This window comes from Tenrec ecaudatus, chromosome 14, assembly GCF_050624435.1.
Source record: "Tenrec ecaudatus isolate mTenEca1 chromosome 14, mTenEca1.hap1, whole genome shotgun sequence".
NCBI classification, from domain to species: domain Eukaryota; kingdom Metazoa; phylum Chordata; class Mammalia; order Afrosoricida; family Tenrecidae; genus Tenrec; species Tenrec ecaudatus.
In genome coordinates this window covers 32,745,405-32,759,826 of record NC_134543.1, presented here as the reverse complement: position 1 = coordinate 32,759,826, position 14,422 = coordinate 32,745,405, and the positions used below count along the sequence as shown (strand labels likewise).

Below are 14,422 nucleotides of genomic sequence, written 5' to 3'. Positions count from 1 at the left end.
CGGGCAGCTAGGCAAGGGCATGTTGGCAAAATCATCCCACTGAAGGAGACCAGAACTAGCCCAGGGCCCATTCTAAACAAAACCCTTCTGATAATTAATGAGACACTTCAAGCATCCAAATACCAAGCCATTTCTGATTTTCCTGAAGGAATGTATATCTATAAGAGAGTCACTTAAGTAATAACATAAATAAATAACAGATACATGTGAATGAATGCCAGAGGCGGAAGTGTAAACTCTTAGGGAGAAATACATAAATATGTGTGTGTATATATATATGAAAATGCAACAAGGAGCTGATGGACATTGGGCCTCTACTTAAATCTAACTTCAGTACAAGAACGGTTTATTCTATGAATGTGGCACTGTATGATACTCACCTTCCTGACACGATTGCTGAAGGCAAAGCGGGTGCATAAGCAAATGTGGTGAAGAAACCTGATGGTGCCCGGCTATCAAAAGATATAATTAGTATCTCTACTTGAGGGGAACAAATAACAGAATTGCAGGTGAATGGATACATTGGATGGTAAAAGATATGGAATATATACATATACATATATATTAATAAGGGTTCCTGGGGGGCTATAGGGGCATGATGGGAGGGGATAAAGAGGAGCTAATATCAAAGAGTTCAAGAAGAAAATGTTTTGCAATTGATAGTAATTGTACAATTATGCTTGATTTAATTGAATCATATCTCTAAGGGCTTTTATAACATCTATAAGAACTCCCAATAAAATGACTTCAAAAAAATAAAAAGATAGAGTGTCTGGGGTCTTAAAGGCGTGAAGCTAAATAAGCAGCCATCTAGCAGGGAAGCAACAAAGCCTACATGGAAGAAGCACACCACCAGCCTGTGTGATCATGAGGTGTTGGTGAGAAGAGGTCTTAGAACTTCGAAAACAAGCAACCAAGCCAACAGGAAGGGGCGTGGATGTCGTGGAGACCCACAACCCACCTGTAAGGTAATTGTCCATCCTTCTCAGGAGGGCCACGCAGAAGGTATGATAAGTCCAGGGTGCAGCATGGCACTGATAAACCACATAACTATCTTCTGGTTCTTTAATATTTCCTCCCCTTGCTATTATGGATTTTTATTTGTTTTATTTCATTATTCATGTTAGATTTGCGAATGTTCTTTTGTATATTTAATATCATTCAATACATGAAAGTCTAAATAGATAACCCATGAGAAACAGTAACAGGAGTAATGGGTCCCTGAGGGTGTGGGAAGAGAGGGGGTGGGAAGGGGCGAGTGGGGAGCTGATAGCATTTATGACTGTGCAACCCCACTCGATAAGATCGAAGAACAGAATTGGATATATTGGATTGTAAGATATGGCCCCCGTGCACGCGCGTGCGCGCTCACACACACACACACACACACACACACAACTATTATAGATAAAAAAAGGAATAAGAGTTCCTGGGGCGGGGAGGATGATGTGGGGGAGAGAGCGAATAAAGAGGAGCAGCTATCAAGGAGTTCAAGAAGGAAGATCATGCTTTGAAACTGATTGTGGTAGCAATTGTACAGCACTGCTTGATGAGATAGAACTATGGGATGTTATAGCTGTAAGAGGTCCCAATAAAATGATTTTTTTAAAGTCCAATTCATCAGATACCATTTACTCTGAAAGGGGAGATATTTTTTACCCTCCTCCCATGGGAACACGTGGATGACGCTTGAGAAATGTATTCACATCCTTCAGTACGTACGTTTGACTTCGAAGAATTTCACAGAATGATTTCCACTTATGTGGCAAGATGCATGCACATGGGAAATCACTGCATTTATAACCGCAGAATATGAGAAGAAATCCGAAGGCCCATTGAAAGGCAAATGATGTGTAATATATGGTGCAGCCACACAATGAAATAATATGCTGCTCTTAAAAAAATAACTATCTACATGTACTAGCATGGAAATATAGGCAGAACATGATTCCATTTTTGTAAAATTAAATCTCTATGCATAGATGCCTGTGAAAAAAACGTGAGACTTCCAAACCAGCGCTCATACTGTCAGCAGTAACAGTCCCTGGAGCTGGACAGCAGGCTTAGGAATGCAGACGGTCCGACCCTCCCTGGATGGACGGACCCAGGAGCCGCAGCAATGGGCTCACACAGCAGTGACGGGGAGCCCCAGAGAGGACATGGCGTTGTTGCCTTCTGTTGGGCATTGTCACCAAGAGTTGGTGGCCTCAAAGGCACCTAACAACAGCACAACAGGGATAATTTCTGCCTTAATCAAAAGTCTAAGGTTTCTCATGAAGTGTCTTATTTTCCCCTTTGGTGTTAAATTGTTTTCACTCTGACCCGCCTCCCCAATTTGCCTTCCAATCCATGTCATTCTCCCATGCTTTCAGCCGGCGGCTCACTCTTCCTGAACAGCCGTCGTGTTCTTCCCACCTCTGCTCGGAGGCACCAGACCACGGCACATGGCGGTTCTCAGGGAAAAAGCGGGGACCAGGGCTAGAGGCTGCAGGGAAATGTATCAAGTGGATTGAAACTTTTGTGGAGAAGTGGAATTAAAAGCGAATGGAATTTCCCACAAACATTTTGTTGCCCCGAGGCATGGAAAATCGAAGGGTTAATGTAGGCCAACTTTTTTTTAAGCCCAAGTGAAATCCAAATACTTGTCAATCAATGGATAGGATGAAGCTACTGGTGTTGAGGGCTAACTTGGGAGGAATGGTCAAATAGTCCTCTCTCTGACTGGCAAGTCTCAGCTGGCCCTAAAGCCCTTTACAGGGGTCTCCTGGGAGTCTAGTGGAAAATGCAGAGCAGCCTGGAATGTGCTGAATGGCTCCTCCATCTTCAAGGGCACCAGTGAGATGTTGGACTGGGAACAGCAAGGCCGCAGACGCAAACCTCCCAAGCTGCTCTGCGGAACAAAGCGGAGGCTGTCTGCTCCCTTGACGATTTCGTCTCAGAAACCGTGTGCAGGGTCGCTATGAGTCAGGATAGATGCAATGGCAACGCCTTTGGCTTTCATTGGTGTTGTTCTTCAGTAGACTGATGTTTGTCCCTCTGGGTATTTTTTAAGAGGCGAGGACTCGGTCAGGAAATTGAGAAAGAGCTAACACTAGACCTGTGTTATTTCCCTAGGCCATGAGAGCTTCAAAACGTTCATGGAGTAAGTTCAATATCTTTTCATCCTATTTCTCCATATGCTTTTGGGAGTAACCTCGTATTAATTCCACTCCTCATCTGTATTAGTGCAGCCCCCGTTTCTTAACTGGGTTAACCGCGACCTCCAGGAAATCAGGGCTCCTCTGCAGGGTATGAAGGCCTTTTGGTGAGATTGGAATAGGATGTAAATGGGAGAGTTTATTTAAATTTCCAAGGGATGTCCTTCAAGGCAGAGGATGCCTTCCTCATTCTGTCCCCCTTCCTGCTGCCTGAAACGTAGACCTCAGATGGCAATATTGTCAGACATCTTGGACCCTGGAGGGTGGCAAAGGGCAGGCCAGATGGAATGAATTTAGCATACCACGCCTCTCCTCCTAAACACAGCTTTCACACCTAGACAGAACATCTGGAACTGGGGACATCTGCTTTAGGGCTCTGAAAAATAAGCAATAGCAGGCAGATGGGGGCAGAAGATCAGAACAAGTACCAACAATCCATCAGCGAGCTTCCTCCCAGGCCCATCCCGTTATCATTCAGCCTGGTCTCAAGGCAGCCTAGAACCAGACAGTGGGCACCCAGACATGTACACACACACACACACACACACACACACACACGAGCTTCGGGCTCTGGCTTGAAGAGTGGGAAGAGGGAAGTTCCCTACGTTCTCGCTGCCCCCCAATCTCACGCATGCTGTCTCCGGGGCAGTCTTCTAGGAGCTGTCACAACAGGAGCAGTCATCCTGAACTTACTTCAGACTCAGAGAGGGGGACCTTTCCTGTCTGAGTGGAGGGGCTGTGGGCCCTTGAGGAATGCTGTTTCCCCTCCTTTCCACAACTCCATCCAGGACCCAGTGACGAGAGGTGTGCAGCAGGTTAGCATGAAAAAGAAAGAAAAGCAAGCCCACCTTTCTGGCCAGAAATTACCAGACATATCTTAGAGGGGGAGGAGTCTGAGAAAGGGGCTCCATAAAGGGCGTGGATGTAGCACAAGCTGACGTGAACTTGAGACTAAACAGCACTAGAGCACGGGACTGAGTCCCATCCTGGCCACTGGGTGGCACATGGGCAAGACGTATCTGAACTGCGCAGTCGAGGCTTTACAAGCAGAACTAAATTTGGAATCACACGCCCTAGAAAGCTGTCAGAACTTGAAACCCAACCAGGTTTATTGTCTACAAAACCAAACCGCCAGTGTCTCCATGGCCATTGAACAAGGCTCGGGGTCATGTAGCACCCAAAGTGTCCAGGAGAAATTCTAAAATTATTTGGATATTAACACCCAGGAAAGTCTTCATTTGTATGGGGAAAGGCAATCAGCAGACAGCAACCCTGGAATAGCTGCCATGCTGACATTTTCTGACAAGATCTCCCGAGTAACTATTACTCCAGGAAGTATGAACTCTCTTCTGCTGAAAGAAAAGATGGAACTTCACATCAAAAGCACAGACGAAGTAAAGAAACAGCACATGGAAATTTCAGAACCCAAAGACACAGAATTAAAACAAAGATCCAACTGCATGGACTTGTTCCTTTGCGGCATGGAGAGGAGAGAGGACTGGGAGACGGTTGAGTAGGAATTATCCAATATGAACAACAGCGAGAAAAGGAGGCAAAAAGAGCCCAAAGGGCCTGTGGGGCCCTAAGAGCTCACATTGAACTTGAAGGTGAGGAGAAAGAATGGGGTGTACACGTAAAGTTTGAAGAACCGATTGCTGCAGACTTCTCAAAGTTATCCGAAGGCAGGGACTTACAGGTTCACGAAGTTCAGTGAGCCCTAAAGAGGATAAACCAGAGAAGTCTATGATAAGATACATCGTCATGAACATTTTATAAATGAAAGATAGGGCAGTTTGCTCTCGTAAATATTTGGAGTCTTTGAAGCCCTGAGGAAGAGTTCTACCCCATCCTAAGGGATCGCTGTAAGTTGGAATCACTGTGTGGCAGTGGGGTAGCAATGAATTGTTAGAGGTAGGGGGAATGGAAAGACAGACGGAGAAAAACAGCCCAGTACTACAGTGGAACAAAACTGGAAGTGGGGCAACCAAACCCACAGACATCTAGTGCATTCTGACTCACAGCAGCCCTGGAGGATGGAGGAGAAGTGCACCTTCAGGTGTCCAAGGCTGTCCATCTTTATGGCGGAAGACAGCTTCCTCTGTCTCCTGCAAGGTGGCTGGTGGATTCCAACTCTTGACCTTGTAGCTAGCACTCCATCGCTTCATGCCAACGCCACCAGGCCTCCTACAGCCACTGCAATACAGAGGCACAGGTCTACCAAAGAGTAGACCAAGTTAAAGTCAACAGTGGGAGAAAAAAAGTTCAAACATCCAAAAGAAGGTGGGAATGAAGCAAGACAGGGTCACAGGACCAAGGGAACAAGCAGGTAGGTTTGCAGATATTTTTGCTTTAACTGTGATCTGTCATTTCATTTTCTTAATGATTGTTAAAATGTGCAAATATTGCTATTCTGATAACATTTTTCCCTCTCTGGTTTACTCCTTTTGCGCCTGCTGCAAGAAAAAAATTTTTTTTGAGTTTAAATGAATTTTATTTAGACAATCTACATGACATGGGTTTTTTTTTATCCTTAAAAAAAGCCTCCGCTCCAAATAAATCAAGGTCAAAGTAAGTGAAGAGCTCTCGATGACCTCAGTTCCATTTGTCTAAGTCCTGGTGTCGTGTGGATGAACAGCAGCCAGTTAGGAGGAGAGGTGATGGGTCGTGAGTTGCCCACCGTGTTCACACATCTCCATCTCTCAGCCATCCTGAAAGAAGATCATATCCGGGGTGGATTCATGTTCTCCCCAATGAAGGACTGATCGTTTTTGAAATTTGCAAGGATGTGCTTGCTTTGTTCGGCAGTCCCTGTCAGAAAAGGCTTTCCTCTCTGGCTTCTGCTCTTCGAGTTTGCCTTTGCTTGGTGAAGCTGGTCTCCTGCATGACGATCTCAACACCAGTGACCACTGTGCTTTCTGTTGCATCCCCATCGGGGCCTTCAGCTGAGGCATTGCCACTGATGAGCAAGTCATCGACGTTACCTTCGGTCCTACTGACCATCGTCCCCTCCATTTCCAGACCAGCCTGTCTGCGATCTCCTGGATCTTGTAGATGCCGGAGAACATCTCATCACAGCTGATGAGGTCCCAGTAGATGATCATGATGGCGGCTAGAACGAGACAGCGGCAGAGCTAGCTTAGGAGGAGCCGGGAGCTCTGAGCCAGCGCAGTGTGCCCCAAGGCCTGGAATGATTTTCCTGTCTTCTTTCATAAGTTTAATAGCTTAAATTTCTTTGTTTAGGTCTATGGTCTACTTATTTCTTAAATCAAGCTACAAAATTTATTTGGATTTCATCAGTCTGCTTAATAATATTGTTTTTGGTTCCAAGATTGATTGTAAGATCTCACATTGTTTGGTGATCATATTTCCTTAGTCTTCCAAGATTTCAATGCCTTTCAAGAGAAAACAGTGAAGTGAAAAACTGAATAGAACATGTCAAAGGACAGCTCAAGAAGGCAAGATAAAGTATAATGACTAAATATGCAAAGACTGGGGTTAGAACGCCAAGAAGGAAAAACATGCTCAGCATATCTCAAGCTGAACGAGCTGAAGAAAAAAAAAATCAAGCCTTGAGTTGAAGTATTGAAGGATTCTTGAGCACAATATTAGATGATGCAGAAATGAATCCAAAGAAGATGGAAGATGGATCCTGTGACTAAAAAAGAACTGGTTGATATACAATCATTTCAAGAGGTAGCATTTGGTCAACAACTGATGGTACTGGAAAACATAGTTCAAGCTACAGTAGAGGCATTAACCCCAAACACAAGCCTCCAGGAACTGACAGACGCCAGTAGGATTGCTTCAACAACCGATGAAGCACTCCCTACTCTATGTCAAAGGATTTGGAAGACAGCAACCTGGTCAACCGATGGGAAGGGATCCTATATTCGTACCCATTCTAAGGAAAGGTGACCCAACAGAAAAGAGAACATTATCAAACAACAGCAATATTACACGCCAGTAAAAATGTTTTGAAGATCACTTAACAATGGCTTCAGTCTCACATTGACAGGAGCTGCGAGAATCTAAGGCAGATTTGGAAGAGGATGTGGCGCAAGGGATATGCTGGCATCAAAAGGATGTTGGCTAAAAGTGGAGAGCGCCAGAAAGTTGCTTACTTGTGTTTATTGACTCTGCACAGGCATTTGACGGTGTGGATCATAACAAACTATGGAGAGCCTTGAGAAGAATGGCGTTCCAGAACACTCATGTGGAACCTGTCCATGGACCAACTAGGCTGTCATTCGAATAGAACAAGGAAATGGTTTAAAATCAGGGAAGGTGTGGATGAGTGTTGTATCTTTTAACCATATTTATCCAATTTGCCTGTTAATCCAAGAATCTGGACTTGATGAAGAAGTACAAGGCATCGGGCTTGGAGGAAAGTTTATTAACAGCCTGATATGCTTGCCACACTTGCTGATCAAGATCAAGGATCGCACGGACCGGTCCATGTGAATTACAACTCAAAGTAGAGAAAACCCCAATCCTTACCATCAGATAAATAGATAACACACATGGAGAAGAGATGGAAGTTGTCAAGAATTTAACTTTATTTGGATCCATAATCAATGCTCCTGGAAGCAGCAGCCAGAAAGAAGATCAGACGGTGAGGTACATTTGCAGCACAAGATTTTTCTAAAGTGGTCAAGAGTGAGAATGTTGCTTGAGGGACGAAGGTGCACCTGACCCAAGGCCTGGCATTTTCAATCACCTCCTCTGCATATGAATGTTGACCAATGCAGAAGAATTCGTGCATTTGAATTACAGTGCTGTCCAAGAATATTGAAGTGCCATGGATGGCAGAAGAACAGACACATTTGTCTGGGAAAAAGTACAGCAAAATGCTCCCGAGAAGCAGGATGTCCTTTGGACTTGTTAGAATGCCACTGCCTGGGAAAGGACGGGATTCTTGGTAAAGCAGAAGAGCAAGACCCTCCAGGAGATCGACTGACCAAGTGACTACAACAATGGTCTCAACATGACAATTGAGGACGGCCCAAGGCCCCGCAGTGTTTCATTCTGTTGAACATAAAAGGGCTTGCTAGGAGTTTGAAGTGACTAGACAGCCCCTTACGTATGACTTTGACACTTTTGAAAAGTACCGGTCAGTTGCTTTGCTGAAACGCAATGTAGTCTTACTTTGTGTCTTCCCACGTCAACGTTTAAATCTGGCATTGAGATAATGATACTCACTGAAGTATTGTGTCCTTCTCCGACTGGTTCTATGCACCCAGTCTGAGCTAACTTTGGATACAGATGCGAGGTCACAGTGGAGATGAATTGTTTCCATATAGTCATCAGCACCATTTATTGAAAAGAGGACTTTCTCTCCATTTTATTTCCTTGATATGGTTTTCTACCATGCTCTTTATGTCTAGCCTCCTGACATTGAGGCGCTCTGGTGAGGTAGTTGTTAAGTGCTTGCCTGCTAACCCAAACATCTCGGGCTTGAATTTGCCTGCTGCCCTGTGGGAGACAGATGTGGCTATCTGCGTCTCTAACAATGACAGCCTTGGACGCCCTACATAGCCTTTCTCCTCAGTCCCGGAGAGTTGCTAGGATCCAATGCCTTGGCCCACAGCAATCATGGGATGCTGCTCCTGGCTTAATTAATTTATAACACATCTTGAAATCAGATCATATAAATCTTCCAACTTCAATCTCACATTCAAAATTGTTTTGGCTATTCCAGATGCCTTCCATGCCTATATTTATATTAGAATCAGCTAATTAGTTCCTATATCAAAAGTCTATAGGGATTTTGATTAAAACAATAAGTCAATTTAGAAATAGCAGACAACTTAACCTTAATGAGTCTTCATAGCTACGAATATACTATATCTTTCTCTATTTATTTCTCTTCTTGCTTTCCTCTGCAAGATTTTATGATTTTCACTGCCAATTACTCACTGCTTATATGTGTTTGTTTCATTTCCCGGTTGTTCGTTGTTCACATATAGAAGCACAATTCATTTTATACACTGAGTTTATAAGTGATGACTTTGAAAACTTGCTAAATGTACTGATTCATTCTAGGGTTTTTTTTTTAATTGAGTCTTAGGATTTCATTGCTATCGTTTGTCTGAGGAAGTTCCAGTACTCCTGGTGTGCTGAGGACTCCTATCCTGAATGATGTTGCATTTTGCCCAATGCCATTTTCTGTTATGTTTTTCACTTTCTTTCCCCCCTCTAATTTAATGAATCATATTGAATTGTTTTAGAATGTCCAGCCAACCTATGCCTGGGCTAAAACCCTCTGTTTGTAGTAGGCTGACATTTTTTTTACATATTGATGGATTGATTCGTTTTGTTATATTTTCCTAAGGAATTTTGGATTCATGTTCTTGAGTAGTATTGGTATGTAATTTCTATTTGTTTGAATATCATGATCAGTTTAGTGCCATATCTATTTTTTGTCGTTGCTAACAGGGGCCATTGAGTTGGTTCCGACCCATAAAGACCCTGTGCTCCACAGAACAAAACACTGCACAGCCCTGCGTCACCCTTGCCCGGGCCCATTGCTGCAGCCACTGTCATCCCATTCCTCTTCTCCCCTGCCTCTCCACTTTCCCAGGAATGGTTTCCTCTCACACGTGTCCAAAGCATGTACGATGAAGTCTTGCCATCCTTGCCTCGCAGGAGCCCTGTGGTCATACTTCTTTCCAGACAGATTGGCTTGTTCTTTGTGCAGTCCATGGTACTTTCGATAGTCTTCTCCAGCCCCGTTACTCAAGCGCATTGTTTCTTGTTCAAGTCTAACTTTCACAGGCATATGAGGCAATGGGAAGCACCCTGGCCTGCCTGGGTCAGGTGCCCCTTAGTCCTCAAAGTCACCTCCCGGCGTTTCAATACTCTAACGAGGTCTTGTGCTGCAGATGTTCCTGACACAGTGTGTCATTTGCTCTCTGGACTGCTGCTTCCATGAGCTGCATGATTGCGTATCTAAGTGAGGCGAAATCCTTGCCAACGTCCACCTTTTCTCTGTTTATCGTGATGTGACCTGTTGTTCCAGTTGCGAAGATTTGGGTTTTCTTTACATTGAGTTATAATCCATACTGAAGGCTGCAATTCTTGACCTTCAACACCAAGTGCTTCAAGTCCTCCTCACTTTCAGCAAGCAAGATTGTGTCATCTGTATATCTCAGTTGTTAATAAGCCTTCTTCCGATTCTGATGCCGAATTTTCCTTTCATTTAACCCAGCTTCTCTGAGTGAACTGGTGGTAGTGATGTATTCTGTATTTTTATGTTTTGAAATGAATTTGATTTATGTTATTATTGTTGAGATTATGCACAACAAACCAAAAGCCAATGAACAGTTTCCACACGTACAGTTTAGTGATATTGATCTAGTTGTACAACTCTTCTCACCTGCCTTTTCCAGTCACTCACACACTCCCTGTCCTCGAGGGCTTCTGTCCAATCTTTCCCATTGCTGTTTGGTCAATTTGATCTCATGAAGCTAAACATTTAAAGAGAATAATCCCAAGGTACGACCTTGTCCCTAGTTAAGCTGTATTATTTTCAGGTTTAAGATGAATTCAGGGGATATTTTTGGTTTAAGGTTTCGAGATAATCTTAGAGTAATCCTTTCAGGAGTTAATCCATTCTTCATTGGCTTCAGAAAGTCTAGAGTTCATGAGGATTGGAAATTCTATCCTGCATTTCTCCTCTTGATCAGGATTACTGTAGGATCGTGGATCAAAGCGTTTAGTAATGGTAGCCAGGCATTGCCTCGTTCCTCCAGTCTCATGGACAAGGAGATGGTGTTTTATGGAGACAATTCGTCACCCATCATCGCATGCTCTTATTCCTAAATCTCCTTTCCCATTGTGGTTGCAGGTAAATAGAGACCAATTATTGTGCGTTGGATGTCCACTTAAAGATGTTAAGACCCAAGGCATCATTCAATGAACTAGGAGTTTGAACGGAAGCCCCAACCATACTAGGAGGCCAATTAACTAGGATGCTTATGAAATAACCCTAAACCTTCAAACGAAGGAAGCAAACCCCAGGAGGTGTTTTATTTTATATACCAAATTCTGCAGCTACTCTTTTTTTGTTATTGTAAATATACCTATCATACTTTTGCCAATTAAACTTTTTTACAAGTATGTAATTGTTGAGAGTAATGATAAAAATCAGCTGTGCAATCCCACCCTTAAGCAATATAGTTTTTCCATTACTAGTAGCCTCCTCCCCTCCCCTCCCCTATTCTCAGCCCCTGAAGCCGTTAATGAACTTTGGTATTTATACATTTGCCTTTTCTTGTCTTTTTATATAAGCGAGGGCATACAATATTTTGCCTTTGTGATTGGCTTACTTACTGAACATGTTTTCAAGATTCAACCCTAGTGTAGCATGTATCAAGACTTTATTTCTCTTACTGAGTCTTAAAATCTATTTGATCTATCTATGCATTGTTGAAAGAAGTGTTAAAATTTCTAACTGTGATTGTGAATTTGTTCATTTCTGTTTTATTTTTGTCAAGTTTGCCTTGTGCATTTTAAGTTCTGTTATAATATGTAAGTAATTCAGGATTATTATGTCCACTCTTGATGAATTGACCCCTTTGTCTTTATGAAATGTTCTTCTGTTTCCCAGCTAATATTCTTTGTGAATTATCTTTCTTCCACTGAGTAACAAGGGTCAAGAGAGTTGATCACATAACTATGTCCTGAGCATTTCTGATCTTGAATGGTAATATCTCTAATAACCTCCAAGTTCTAAGAATAACTGATAAGGTCTATGTAGCTATGACAGTGAATTATTAAGCCCAGCAGAGAAGATGACAGCTCTGTGGAAGACAGCTAGTGTCAGGATTCATAACAAGTTTGGAGGGTGGAGTCGGATCTCAGCCTTGAGCTGATGTTGAATTGGGTCTTTCTTCCCCTTGTGAAGTCACAGGAGTTCAGATGCTGCCCCTCCGCCCTTTCCACATGAGCTCGTTCCGCATAGGTGCTGCTGTTTATTTTATAGGACAGTTTTTATTTGGTTGTGAGGAGGCCTTGGGAGTCATTTTAATTCCATGTTAAAAGAGTGATTTAGGGCAATTGTCTCTGGGTTCTCTAGGGTTTATCAGACCAACAAGTAAGATCTGATAAATATATTTAAAAAAATAAATTTTAGCTTTGTTCTAAATTTTTCTCCAGTTGTGGTGGAAACCTCCTATTTTGTCCCTGGCCTAGATGGTTAGAGACAGTAGCCAGCACCTTCTAGTACTGTAGGCCTCTAGCTAGAGGAGGCTGTGGTTCATTCATTTGTGGATTAATTGCTTCTTTTGAGACTTTGGCTTTTTGTTCTGTGTGGGAAGCCACCAATAATTGTATCTTAAAAGTCTGCTCAGAAGCTTTAAGACCCCATTTGCTCGTCACCACACTGGAGCGTTGGAGGACACTGTCTTTCTGTTATGCCCATTGATCCAGCTGTCTGTCAGGATTATAATCCTAAACCTTCAAACCCAGCAGCTCTGTCCTGTGAGGGCTTTTGCTATGTCAGGAAGTTTCTATGACTGTGCCCTCTGTGTGCTCTATTATATATAAACCATGTGCTCTACTATATATAATATTATATATAAATTATATATGTATATTATTATATATACATATTATATACGTATATAGACAAGTCCAGAATCATACCTACAATTGCATTTGTATATAGTTCTGTATGATCACCCACACCTACTTAGCATACCATACATATCTAATTATGCATACACTCATAAATTATTACTTGCTATTACCCTTGCTGCAGAATTATATATGCTGCACAGTGGCTACACCAATGGGCTCAACCATAGCAATAATCGTGAGGATGGCACCCGACGGGGCAATGTTTCATTCTGGGCACAGATGGTCGGTACCCACCACAGCTACCAGGAGACTATTTACCACAGTTGTCCTTTATTCTTGACTAACTTCTTGGTGCCCTCTTTTTCCTAAGTTGCCTCATCATTTTTTCAATCTCATTTGAAGCTCACCTTCCCCATGAAGCACTTTCTGATGCTCAGACGTGGTCAGGTTCTCCAGGCCTTGCTGCTCATGGCCCTCTGTACCATTTACCATGCGCGGAACTGCCTGTGGGAGGCCCGTCTTCTCTGTGAGCCTTTACATTCCATAAAGCCAGGGGCTGGGGACTGCCTCCCATCTATGCCCTCAGGCCTAACAGTGCTTGACATGTAATAACTCTATAGTAAGTCTTTCTTACCTGCTTAGTCTCTGAGATGCCACTGAGCATCTCTAAGGCATAGTGCTCTCTGGAGGCCCCTGCCTGACCTCTGAGAACTTGGGGTGCCTAGCACCAATGGGCTACTCACTGAAAAGCCAGTGACGTGAATCCACTCAGAGCTACCTCAGAAGAAAGATTACTTCTGAAATCTGACTTGCACATTTAAAACTTTCTCAGTGATTCCCCCCTCTGATGCATGCTGCCCCTGATCTGGTTTTCAACATTTTTCTGTATTTTTGCTTGTTCATCTTGGGGTGTGTCTCAGAGGTGTTCTGTCATTAGGGGTCACCCTCTCAAGTTGCGTCAGATGTTTTTCGGTCTATGAAACCCTGGATTGGTGATCCTACAGGGACGGCAAGCAGAATAAGGGTTTCCAGGAGGGGGTGGGGTAGGGGGTCAAGGAGTCCAGGAAGAAGCAGAATATTTGGAAACTGATTGTGGTAATACTCGTACAATTCTGCTTGACGTGATTGAACAATGGAATGATATGATATATGTAGTAACTCCCAATTAATAATAAAGTATAAATCAGCCTCTAGGGAGCGCAGTTCAACCGTGAAACACCTGAGGTTGCCCTGAGTCAGCCCGGCAACCGAAGGTGGTCGTAAACACGTCCGGCACAGTTGAGACTCGTGGCCAAGACATAATTCAATATGTGAAAATCCAGTTAGCATTCTCCTGAGAACAACTCTCTGGAGATGAGATGTTTGGGCCTTTTTGCTGTACAACAGCTACAGATTCATTTCTTCTGGTATTTTGATTCTTCTACATTCAAGCTCCATCGAGATCCTAAAAGTGAAAGACATATATATTTGTGAGAAGGGAAAAGTAGTCAAAGCTATTAAATAAACATTTTTTCCAATTAAAAACTTATTTTAAACAATGAGCAAATGGCATAGGGAATATTATCTCTACTGTGATTGATCCAACCTAAAATGAATGCTGGCATTTCTCCTACACCCCACAGTATTTCCTTGATACTGCCTAAAAT

At 43.1% G+C, this 14,422-nt stretch overlaps 1 pseudogene; it reads right to left on the bottom strand.

Moving 5' to 3' along the window:
* The window catches only part of LOC142426235 (cell adhesion molecule 1-like), a 56,151-nt pseudogene extending 42,883 nt beyond the window's left edge, over window positions 1–13,268 (bottom strand).
* Between the last annotated feature and the right edge of the window lie 1,154 nt (window positions 13,269–14,422).